Source organism: Dermacentor silvarum, chromosome 7 (assembly GCF_013339745.2).
Source record: "Dermacentor silvarum isolate Dsil-2018 chromosome 7, BIME_Dsil_1.4, whole genome shotgun sequence".
Taxonomy (NCBI): Eukaryota; Metazoa; Arthropoda; class Arachnida; order Ixodida; family Ixodidae; genus Dermacentor; species Dermacentor silvarum.
The window spans coordinates 184,711,927-184,725,076 of NC_051160.1; positions in this window are offsets into that span (position 1 = coordinate 184,711,927).

Here is a 13,150-nt window from a genome sequence, read left to right on the forward strand (position 1 = left end):
GTCAAACGTTGGGGAAAACACAATGACGTCGTCTAGGTAGCAGAGGCAGATAGACCATTTGTAGCCACGAAGGAGAAAGTCCATCATGCGTTCGAACGTTGCGGAGGCGTTGCACAGTCCAAAGGGCATACCTTTGAACTGATAGAGGCCGTCCGGTGTGATAAAGGCAGTCTTTTCTCGATCCAACTCATCAACAGAAATCTGCCAGTAACCCGAGCGCAGGTCTATGGATGAGAAGTACTTCGCACCATGAAGACAGTCCAGGGCGTCATCGATCCGTGGCAGCCGATATACGTCTTTGCGCGTTATTTTGTTTAAGGCATGATAGTGGACGCAAAATCTCCAGCTACCATCCTTCTTTTTGACCAAGACGGCAGGTGACACCCACGAACTTGAGGAAGCCTCTATGACGTCTTTGGAGAGCATCTTGTTGACTTCTCGTTGTATGACCTGGAGATCGGAATGGGACACACGATAGGGTCTCCATCTGATAGGAATAGCATCTCCGGTTTGTATTCGATGACTTACGAGAGACGTTTCACCGAGAGGGCGGTCATCGAAGTCGAAGATATCCCTATAGGTCGTTAGGAGGTGGTGGAGTTCCGTGGCTTGACAAGTCGGAAGATCAGGGGCAATCATCGTGGTAATTTCGTCGGGGAGTGGACTTGCCGGATCGCTTGCGAGAAAGGACGAACAAGTGTCCGCGTCTAGTGCCGCGACGTCGCATTCATCAAGCGCAGACACGTTGGTCACTGAGATGCCTTGCGGCAGAGTTTCAGTCGAGTTGCTGAAGTTGAGAAGCGGGAGCTGGACGCGGTTTTCGACAACAGTCACGAGGGTGTGTGGCACAAATATTTCTGGTCAACAGTACTTCAACTAGTGAAGACACTATGTAGTCGCCGTCTGGAACTGGGGATGCCGTCGTCAAGGCAACACACGTGGCGGTGTGAGGTGCCAACCGAACATAATCGAAAGAGCATAGGCGTTGTGACGGTAAATCTGGAACATCCGCCAGTTGAGGAAGCTCAAGTTGAAGGACGCCGGTTGCACAGTCAATGAGAGCGGCATGGCCCGACAAGAAATCAAGTCCGAGAATGACGTCGTTGGGGCATTGCTCAAGAACCGTAAACAAAACAGATATATGGTGACCGGCGATGGTGATGCGAGCTGTGCACATTCCGATGGCTGCGGGACTTCTTACATCAGCGACGCGAACAATACCAGTAGCGGCGGGGGTAAGTAGTTCCTTAAGGCGACGACGAAGGTGATTACTTATCACGGATATTTGCGCCCCAGTATCGACGAGTGCGGGAACAGTTAACCCGTCAACATCAACGTCGATCAAGTTTCATCGCGTCGGCAATACGAGGAGAGGATTTGAGGTGGAAGTCGAAGATGCAGCGTCACCTCTAAGAGCTGCATCCCTTAGTTTCTCTGTTGAAGGTTGAGCGGCGATGTCAGACGTCGTCGTAGAGGCGAAGGAGATGATGGCCGACGCACTGGCGGCTAACGGGACTGGTGACCTCGGGGCGACGGGAAACGGCTGTGCGGCGTAGGGGTGGCATTAACGTTGTACGACTCAAAAGGCTGGAATCGGTGGTAGCTGTCAGTGTTGTATGGCTGGTATGGCTGAGTGGGCTGAGATCGGCGGTAGTTGTCGGTGCGGCTAGCAGTGTCATCCCGGGTAAACGGCGACACTCAACGGTTGTTGCAATGGCGCGCGACGCGACCGATACGGCGACAGTGGAAGCAAATCGGCCGATCATCTGCCGTCCGCCATTCAGCCGGATTACGAGAGCGCGGATAAAACCGTTGCTCCTGGGGCGGTGATCTCGGGTGAGGCGGCGACCTAGGGCGAAAGTCAGTTGTCCCAGACAGAGCAAAGGTGCAGACGGCGAAATCCAAGTTGCCGAGTTTCTCCCGCACAATGGACTGGACCAGGGAAACGGCCGTCACGTGAAAATCGCCGTGGCCGTTGTTGGGGAGAGCAGCAGCAATAGCTTTGATTTCCCGAGGGACGATTCGGGTAATTGCCGGCGGTGGCGATGACTGCAGACGAGAGGCCTGTCCGTCTTCTCATGATGACGTCGGCGCGGTGTTCGGTAGCCGAGCTAATGATCTTGCAATACGCCGACTTTTGGCCTGCTCAAAACGCCGGCATTCTTCAATAATTTCGGCACAGTAATAGGTTGAACGCATCGTCTGCGAATCCCTTTAGTACGTGACTAACCTTGTTCGACTCCGTCATGTCCATGTCCACTTTACGGCAAAGAGCCAAGACATCCTGAATGTAGACGTATGTAGACGTCCTGAATGTGGAAGTCTGAGCGTGGATGGATAGCTCTTGCGTTGCGGCCGCCTTTCGACCCATGTGTTTCCGAAACAAGGCACTAAGTTTTGTTTTGAAAGTGTCCCAACTTCCAATATCTGCCTCATGGTTATCGAACCACACCGTTGCCGTTCCTTTGAGGTAAAACCGCACGTTGGCCAGCATTATCGTCGGGTCCCAAGGATTGACCTCACTGATGCGTCCATAATTGGCAATCCAATCTTCAACGTCATTTTCATCCGTACCGCAGAACGTTCCCGGGTCTTTAGGGTGTGTAACGACAATCGTTGACGTTGTGATCGGCGCTGGTGCAGCCGTCGCACTGGCCGGCACAGGCGGCGGGGTCGTGGTCTCGTCTGTCATAATGATGACCCCGACTCGACGACCACTGCGGAGCTCCGTTGTACAGCGCTTCTTCTGGTACACCGCACCTCCACCAAATTGTCACTGGGATTCACAAGTACACGGGAGAGACAATATTTACAGGCTGCTGCTACCACATAATGGCTGACAGCATTTCACGAGGCATGTCCCGTCTTCGTCCTCTTCGCGTGGCAGTTTATTACCAGTCAAAGCGTTAAATATGCTATTGTAGAACATTCATTACGATATATAGTTTGCACGTTCGCTTTGCGAGCGCTTGATAAGCAGTAAAAGCATACCGCGCTACAACTGTGGCGTTTTCGTATAACGCGAGTAGCTTGTACAACCAGAAAATTGGGACGACATGCGAAGGTCATGTCATGCCGTGACGGACACCTCGCATTATTTACCAACTCGCAGCGCGTGTGAATCACCGAAAAGCACGCAAACGTACATACTATCAGGACCCAACGCCAGTGTAAAAAAAGCGTCGCGTGATTAGCAACGTAGCGTGTCAACAAACGCATAGATGTCACAGAACCGAATCTGACCTACGAGTTTTTATCTGCACTGTTCGCGTGTTGGTGCTGATGGTACATACAGATTGCGCAATCCACGGCTCGACTCAATTAGTTGTACTGTTCGAGGCTTGTTGAGCCAATATTTATAGACAAAAAACTATCTATAAACGTCATGTTGAGCGACCAACGCCATTTTCCAAAACAGACCGTGAAATAGCTCTCGGTGCAATTTCGACTGAAAATCGCAGCGATGGCTCCGACGTTGCGACGCTGTGACCAACCGGTTAGTCGCAGCCGAAAACCCCAGAGTCGGCACTGCGACTGCTATTTTCGTCGCATGCGACGGAAATTGCACTTAGGCTGCGTTGAAAATCGCATCTTGTGAAACGGCCTTAAGAGCTGTGCTCTAAACAACTCGGTACAAGTAGGCGTTCTTGCGTAATAACATCATGTTGAATGCCGAGGTAGAAGCCGTACAACATCACTCCGTGCGCTTTATTTTAAATAATTGTTGTCGCAGAGTGAGTTTATTACCCATACAATCATTAAATCTTCCGTTATTAACTATCCGCCGCAAGATAGCCTGGCTTAGTCTGTTTCACAAAATTTACCGCCAGCATGAACGTATTCATTCTCTCTTCATTGTTACACCGGTGTTTGTATCCCAGTGACTTGTCCATGCGTAGGAAGTTCATATTCGCCGACAGAAAACGGTGAAAACTTTCAGTTAATATTTGTGGAATGCTTGTGGCGAATGGAATGACCTTCCACATGGCATACTCGTAGTAAGCATCACTTATTCGTCGAGTTTTAGGGAAACTATAAAAAAATATTTTTATGTTGTCGAGCCATAGTGTTATTTGTGGTTTTACATTATTGATGGTTATGGTTCATGAGTTAACACTTCGGTTGAACTGTGTTTATTCAGTTCCGTGATTCAAACGGTTGTATCCTTGCTTGAAGCGATGTTATTCCTGCTTTTTCACAATTTCTGATTATGTATGTTTGGCTTCTCTTGCTTTTCGGATTCCACTGTTTTCGTGGACTTGTGTTTCATGCTGTTGTTTTTTAGATCAAAAGTTTCTGCCTGTTTTATGAACTGATTTGTATTGCGTAGCTTGCGTGCCTCCCTCTCTAACGCCGTGAGTTACTGAGGATACAATAAATGAAATTAAATGAAGTTAAAGTTTAAATGTGTTAATAATTTCGTTAGCGAAGCTTTCTTCTGCAAAAAAAGGTTTGGTTTATGTAAACTATGACTTATCGCATGTACGTTTATTTGAAAAATTTCTTCTTATTATTATTATTTGATTTTTACACATATACACACACGGACACAAAGGGATTAAGGAGGGAGCAAGCTGGCAACTGCCACCGAGAGGGGCACAACGCCTGCTCCTACTCCTCTATTCCTCCTCTATTCCTATATTCCCTACTCCTATAGGAGTAGGGAATAGAGGAAATGAAAATATGAGAAAAGAAAAGAGGAAATAAAGAAATGACGGAGACACGGACAGAACAAATCAAAACAAAAAAATCAAAAGAAAACAAAAGTACAAATAACATATTCAATATATTCAAATATATAACCGCCATACAGTTTTCATGCAAAAACACGCATCGAAATAGAACATTGCGCACACAAAGTGGCCGCTAGAAATACATAATTAGGCATAAAATATTGAAAGTCATGCAATATCAACTTACAGAAATGCGAAAACACCCGTGTACTTAGATTTAGGTGCACGTTAAAGAACCCCAGGTGGTCCAAATTTCCGGAGTCCCCCACTACGGCGTGCCTCATAATCAGAACTGGTTTTGGCACGTAAAACCCCATAATTTAATTTTTAATTTTGATGTCATCTTTCTCACAGAATTGTTCTAAAAAAGGAAGGAAAATGTGTTAAATTCATCTTATTAATTTTCTTAATAAGATAAGAAAAATTTATTTTTCTTAATAAGATAAGAAAAAGGGTTAAACCTTCACAAGCTACATTGAAGATGTCGTTGACCTTTGTCGGCACAATAACCCCACTATGCCAGAAAGTGAAAGGATAAAGAGTATCATGAAAGGTATAGAGAATGATGCCTTCCAGATGCTCTTTGTGAAAAGTTGGTTGACGAGGTGATCACCCTGTGCCAAAGCTACGGCGAGCTCCGCAACCTGCGCCTCACTACGCGCCATGCTGTCGCGCTGGACGACACGGTTTCGGCACAAACCGACAATTTCAGCACTGCTGCCGCCCACTCCCCGTTCATCGACGAAGTCCAAAAATGCGTTCAAGAGGAAGTCACGCGTCAATGTCACTTCTGCCTGTTACCAATCGTCTGAGTGCTCCTTCTCTCCGGAATTGCGGCGGGTCATAGACTAACAAGTCACCGACGTACTACCTCTCGTTCATCAGCCACCTCCAGCGCCGGTTTCGCTCACGTACGCGACCATCGTCGCCAGTACAAGACCTCCGCCTGCAGTTCCACACTACAAGGCCACAAGCGGTTTCCACTCGTCGCCTTCTGAAGCTGCGAACTACATGCCCAGAAGCGGATTCTGCGCGCCTCCGCTGCCCCTACGCCAGGCCTAGCATTGTGCACCCCGGCTTGGGCGCCCTGTTCACAATCCTTGAAGCACCCAAGAAAACTGGCCCATCTGCTTCGCGTGTGACTTTGCGGGCCACGTGGCATGATTTTGCCGCCAGCGCCGTTGGTACCCTCCCGATACTGCGAGACCACAAGGAAAGGCACTTGACTCCCAGTCACGCTATGTCCCACCAGTTCCACACTTCGCTTCCTCGTCTCCTGCTCCCCGAAGTTTCAACACTCGTCGGTCTCCATCTCCCCGTGGACGTTACCTGTCCCCCATTATCCGCCTCCCTCCAGCTGTGGAGCAAAACTAAAATGCGCTGTTCCGGAGGCAAGAACTGCGATCTCAGTGAACTGCTCAAGCCCTCGTTTATTCCCTGCGAACGACATTGAAGTTTAGTCGGAAGGTATTGCCGTTCACGCGCTTGTCGACACCGGTGCCGTGGTGTCAGTGCTTGCCGACTAGCTTCGCCGCACGCTCCCAAAGGTCGCGACGCCGTTTTGCAATATTTAGCTACGTACAGCAAGAGCTGAGCCAATTGAGCCTTTAGGAACATTCACCGTCTGTGTTGTCATACAAGACAGTTTATATCACTTAGAGTTTGTTGTTCTTCCCCGCTGCTCTCATGCCATCATTCTAGGATGGGACTTCCTCTCTTCTCATCGTGAAGTTATTAATTGTGCCCGTGCAGAACTTGCAGAACTTGCGCTGACCCCATTTTGCGGAAGTCTTTCAGAACGTTTGGCTCTATCTTCTGCTCGAGTGTTCGTCGCCGCCGACACCGATATCCCTGCTTTCTCTTCCGCCCTTGTGCCCGTTTCCTCTGCTGCTTTCTACGATTCCACAGTTCCCTTCACGCCATCGAAACTTGCCGCACACCGTCATCCCTTCTTGCTTCCCTTTACCATCCTTCCCATTCGCCAGGGTTCCAGCGCACGTTACGTTTCGAATCCGTTTTCGTGTCCATCAAGCTTACACCATGGCCAGTGCCTCAGGTCTGCTGACGAATTTGAGACGAGCTTTCTCTACGATGTACCTGTGTGGTGTGTGGCAGTGCGCGAAGGCAAAGTTTAGTGAATTTTGCGGGTGTGAACGTGAACATGGTGAGCGCAAGACGACGACGACAAAGAGCGTCAAGCACGAGGCGCCGCTGCACAAAGAAAACCAAACAAACCAAGCGCCATCCAATTGGAAAGGGCCACGGCGCTTTCGAGTGAAGAAAAACAAGGTAGTTGCCGAAGGGAGGAGGAGTTCCAGGAAGCGACGCCGGGCGAAGGACGACCACCGGACCAGGAGCTGAAGACAGGCCGTCGTGTTCCGGACCCGAGCCTCCACGACTTCACCTGGCCGGGGCCTCCTGCCAGCCTGTTCCCGGACGTCGCCACTCCAACCGACCGCGGATGGCTCCGCCCGAGGCCGGCGCACTCGTGAGCCCGCAGGCAAAACGCAAACAGTCGGGCCACGGGCCTGAGTTTGCACCGAGCTTCCTGGCCACGACACCGCCTCCAACTGCCCGTGCTGCCACGCCACCGGCGTTCCTTCTACAAGCCAGAGCTGCTGCGCTCGGGTTTCCTGCCCGTTGCTCAGCGACGCCGAAACGTTGGTGAGACTAACGCCGCCTCTCTCGTCGCCTTGCCGCCACCCATCCGCGTCGAACTCTCTCACGCGCTAGCCATAACTCCATAGCCCTGTCTCTGGTTGTGTTTTAGGGGCGAAGCTCCTTCGGCTGTGGGTCTGTCCCTCCTCTGTAGTATGTAGTAGTAGTAGTCGTCGTCGTCGTAGTAGTCGTCGTCGTCGTAGTAGGTAGCCACGTCTACTTTTATGAAAAAAAAATCCGAAAGTTGTGTCCGTAGCGCGGAATTGAACCAGGGACCCCTCGCTTCCGAACGCGCGGCGCTAGCCACTACGCCACGAAGCTTTTCCTTTAATACCTTCTTTGCAACAATACATACACCCGTACAAATACAAAGCAGGTCACTTGGCGCTACACAATATTAACGCATAGTTTGGCTAGACTGTGCTACTTTGAAAGACCTTCAAGGAGGCCACCACAGACACCAAAACGTCAAGCTCCTGAATCCACTCTGGTGGATCAATCATGTGCCTTAGGGCATCCCGGGTGTACGTAAGACTTTCAATTAGGTGTTGCCTTGCCGACCTTGCATCTACGCGGGCATTCCTGACATCCATGCGCGTTTTCCACACACTGTTCATACACAAAAGCATTATCATGTCAGCCGGCACTCCATCTGCGTCTGCGCATGGCAAGAAACGAATACCGAAATGGCTTATCGGCTGTTCTTTTTTCAGAGTTCGTTTGAGAACGTCCCACAAGAAAACGGAGTCATGGCAATCCAGGAAGATGTGCTCGATAGTTTCCGATTTGTTACATATGTTGCAGTTAACAGACCACGGAACAAATATAAATATGCCTTTACTTTGTAGTCATGGCTTCACAGGGAGAGTGCCAGAATGCAACTGAAAAAAGAATTACGAAGCGCACATGGACACACGCACCACCATGACAATAAATACCCAACATTAACGAAAGACTGCGCGTTTCTAACGCGTTTGTGCTGGCGCGTTACGGCCCGTGTAAGAAGCTGGTGTAAGACGCTGTGGCCTCTCCGCCTTACCCACGTATTCATAAACGCTCCTCGACTTGAACTTGACTTGCCACCGCCTTGGGCAGCGCGTTCGAAACGCGTTGAAGGCGGTGGCAAGTCAAGTTCAAGTCGAGGAGCGTTTATGAATACGGGGGTTATACTCTCTCAGCAGTCATGTAATGGCGTCGGCAAACGCGGTGCACGTTCCGGCATGTGTAAACGGCTGCGTAAGACGCTGTGGCCTCTCCCCTTTACTAGAGAGTACTGCACGTTTCTAACGCGTTTGTGCTAGCGTCCCCTTAAGCGGGAGATGGTGCAATTATAATGAAGAGCGCTGTTATAAAATAGGAATGACGTCACATATGGCGCGTGTCATTGATGGAAGTCAATCGTTCGACTGAGTGCGGCGAGACTGGGCGAATTACACGGAAGATTCACGGTTTACCGATGATTCCCTCCGGAGCTTCGCCCACTCATTATCATTCACCCCGTGAATATGCGGTGATGTTTTTTCTATACCATCTCCAAAGAGATAGCTCTGACTCTCAGTCTTTCATCATGCTGATTTGAGCTATAGTTGTAGCATGCTGTGAATATTTCTTTGTGTGGTTGTACGTACAAAGTTGCTTTTCATACTAGCTTGCATTAAATGTTGTTGTGTGCTGTGCAACCAAACGGCTTTGTCCTCAATTGGGTTCTGGGAGGCTCCGCCTCAGAGAACCGTCAGAAAGCATTAAACAAAAGCACCTAATCATCACAGCCTGATGCCTCGACTCCTCTTCAGGTTGACGCCATGGCTCTTCCTGTCTCTGCGTCTGAGCCAGCATGTGTAAGAACGTGTGCTTGGTGTATTGATCCGAACCTCACTCCGAGTCAGCGTGCGCAGATCGTCGACCTCCTTTTCCTGATTTCGCACTTTAGACCTCCAACAACAATGTTTAGGACGTACAGCTACAGTCGTTCATCACATCGACACCGGTAGCCATGTGCCACTACGGCAGAGTCCATAGCATGTGGCCTACGAGCACGTAGGCCACATGCCTCAACGCGGCGTGATACAGCCTTCCCACAGTCCTTGGGCCTCTCCAGTAGTGCTGGTGAAAAAGAAAGATGGGGCAATTCGTTTTTGTGTGGACTATCGACGCCTGAACAAGATAACCCGGAAATATGTCTATCCTCTCCCCCGTATCGACGACGCACTTGACTGCTTCCAAGGCGCTGAATTCTTTTCGTCCTTAGACTTACGATCTGGTTATTGGCAAGTCCTGGTGGCTGAGTCAGATCGCCCGAGAACGGCATTCGTTATGCCTGACGGCTTATATGAATTTACCGTGATGCCATTTGGCCTGTGCAATGCACCTGCCACATTTGAAAGAATGATGGAAAACATCATCCGAGGCCTCAAATGGCAGACATGCCTTTGTTATCTCGATGAGATTGTCATCTTTTCCCCGGACATTTCTTCACACCTGCTACGACTCGAACGCGTCTTCACTTGCCTCGCCGATGCTGGACTCCAGCTCAACATCAAGAAGTGTCGCTTCGCTGCCCGACAGCTCGTCATCCTTGGCCACGTTTTTTAGAAAAATGGTGTGCTTCGAGATTCTACCAAACTCTAAGCAGCCGCCGAATTCGGAAGACAAAGGACCACAAAAGAACTCCGCAGCTTCATCGGATTGTGCTCGTATTTTCGCTGTTTCATCCGCTACTTCGCCATCATAACAAAGCCTTTGACGCAACTTCTCGCGGGTAACCACGGCCTCTCGGCCTGGTCGCCACTTTCCGATGCCGCATTCACGCCGCTGCGTCGTCTTCTAACCTCGCCCCCGATTATCCGTCATTTCGAACCAAGCGCACCGACAGAAATACACACGGATGCTAGTGGTATTGGCATTGGCGCGGTTCATGCGCAACGAAAGACTGCCTTCGATGAATACGTCGTTGCCTACGCCATCCGCGCACTAACGAAAGCGCAAGCCAACTATTCCGTTACCGAAAAAGGCTGCTTGGCTATCATTTGGGCCATAACTAAATTCCGCCCTTACCTCTACGGCCGCCCATTCGACGTAATAACTGACCATCATGCCCATGCTGACTGTCGTTCTGAACATAAAGGTCGCCTCGCTCGATGGGCGCTCCGCTTCCAAGAGTACAACATTCGAGTGCTGTACCGCTCTGGCCGTAAGCATTCAAGCCCGGATGCCCTGTCCCGCTTCCCTGTGTCAGGCCAGCCGAACTTAGCTGTTCGTGATAGATTCCTATCCTGCCGTAACTAACTCTCGGACGGTCGCAAATGGTTATTCGTGGTCCCACGGCATCTACGTTTGAAAATATCTGCAGCGTTTCACCATGACCCGCAATGTGCGCACGCAGGAGCACTAAATACATACGCGCGCCTGCGACTCCGTCATTACTGGCGCGGAATGCACCGATTCGTCCGCCGATATGTGCGCTCCTGCCTCACTTGCCAACGCCGCAAGAATACCGCTCGTCCCTCAGCTGATCCATTGCAACCATTGCCTTGCCCAGGCCACGCTTTCGAGAGCGTCGGAGTTTATCTTTACGGGCCCCTGCCGAGTACTTCAGACGGCAACCGCTGGGTGATTGTGGCGATGGACCATGTCACGCGCTACGCGGGAACTTCGCCTCTGCCCAGAGCACCTGCGCGTGATGTTGCATGATTCCTTCTGCGTAACATCATACTTCGCCGTGGAGCCCCCAGAGAATTGCTGAGCGACAGAGGTTGTGTCTTTCTCTCAGACGTTATAGAAGCCCTACTCAAGGAATGTCACGTAATTCACCGTACCACTACTGCATACCACCCGCAGACTAATGGGATGACTGAGCGCTTTAACCGTACTCTTGGCGACATGTTATTCATGTACATCGCATCTGACCGGAACAATTGGGACCACGTTCCTCCCTTCGTGACGTATGCTTATAACACCGCCAGACAGACCACTACAGCATTTTTTCCTGTTCTTCTTTACGGACACGAGCCTTCATGCACAATGGATACCATCCTCCCGTATCGTCCTGACACAACGGAGTCTACTGCCCTGTCCGAAACTGCTTCACATGCGGAAGAGTGCCGACAGCTCGCCCATACATTTACTTCGGAAGATCAGCACCGACAGAAGCACTGTCGGGATGTCCCCGTCTCTCCTGCATCCTATGCCTCTGACTCACTGGTCTCGCTTTGGGTTCCCACCCAAAGGTGGCTCTGCCACCAGGCCTGGACTTTCACCCAAACTCGTTTCGTAGTACCAGGGTCCCTACCGTGTGGTCAGTCCAACGTCCCCTGTGAACTACACGGTAGAACCCCTTTAGCCACCTTCGGATAAGGGCCGCCGAGGGCCCGAAATTGTGCGCATTCAGCGGCTAAAGCCTTACTGCGACCCACCTGTGCTATTCTGCCCGTAGGTCGCCGGGAGAGCTCCTCTTCTCTGGGGAGATAATTGTACTGAAGAACGAGCAGTATGCACTGCTTCACGAAAAACGACGACGACCAGTTGGTCGAAGCCTTGTGCGTTTGTTGCCTGAGCTGTGTAACCTCTCGCTCCGGTGCTGTACACTCTGAGGGCTACATTAATTAAACCAGAACGCCTCTCGACAATATATATATATATATATATATATATATATATATATATATTGTCGAGATGCGTTATATATATATATATATATATATATATATATATATTGTCAGCGCATTTTGGGCATATCGTCGTCGTCATCTGTGCAAACGACTTATCATCTTGTGTGTGCGCTATTTGTACATATCGTCGTCGTCATCTGTACATAGGACTCATCATCATCCTTTGTCATCATCGTTTGTCATCATCTTCGGGTGGCTGCTCGGCAATAACGGCATCGCATCGGTCGACGTCTCACAAGTGGTGGAGTGTGCTTCGATTCCCACGTCCTCTTACTTTCCCGATTCCCCTGGAGCTCCGGTCTGGTCGTCGTTTGCTCTCGCCTAACACGGTGATGGCCGAAACCAACCCATCCACCCGTGCTGCTACTACCACTGCTCAGCCAGCTGGGCCTACCTGGACGGTGAACACCAAACACCGCGATCCTCCCGTCTTTGCCGGCCTCCGCGGCGACGACGTGGAATATTGGCTCGATCACTACAACAGAGCCAGTGATGTCAACCATTGGGACGACACGCACAAATTCCGGTGTCTCTTTTTACCTCACCGAAGTTGCGAAGACGTGGTTTTTTAACCACGAAAGCGACTTTTCGGACTCGCCATCATTCACCCAGCAATTTCGCCAGATCTTCGGCATTTCGTCTGGACGCTCCCAAATCGCGAAACAGAGGATGTCCTCGCTCTCTGCCGCCGCGCACAGAGTGACATGGCAGAAGCTGACCGCGTTCGCCACATACTGAAGGGCATCAACACATTCGCCTTTAATGCTCTCGTCATGCGGAGCCCAAACTGCGTTGGTGATGTTATCACAGCATGCCAACGTCTAGACACGCTCCAGTCTATTCGCCTGCCACGCGCCTCTTGCGACCCTCGTCTCAACGGTGATGCTGAGTTGCGAGCCCTGATACGCACTCTCATCAGGGAGGGACTACACGGACATCTTTCGGGACCTGCGACGTTTGCGACCGTACGGCCCGCTCCTTCTGGACTGCATGACATCATCAAGGACGAACGCCCAAACGGACAAGTCTACTAGACCATGTCGTCCGCCAAGTTATGCCGAAATTGCCTCCCGGTCTCCTTCGGCCTTTCAG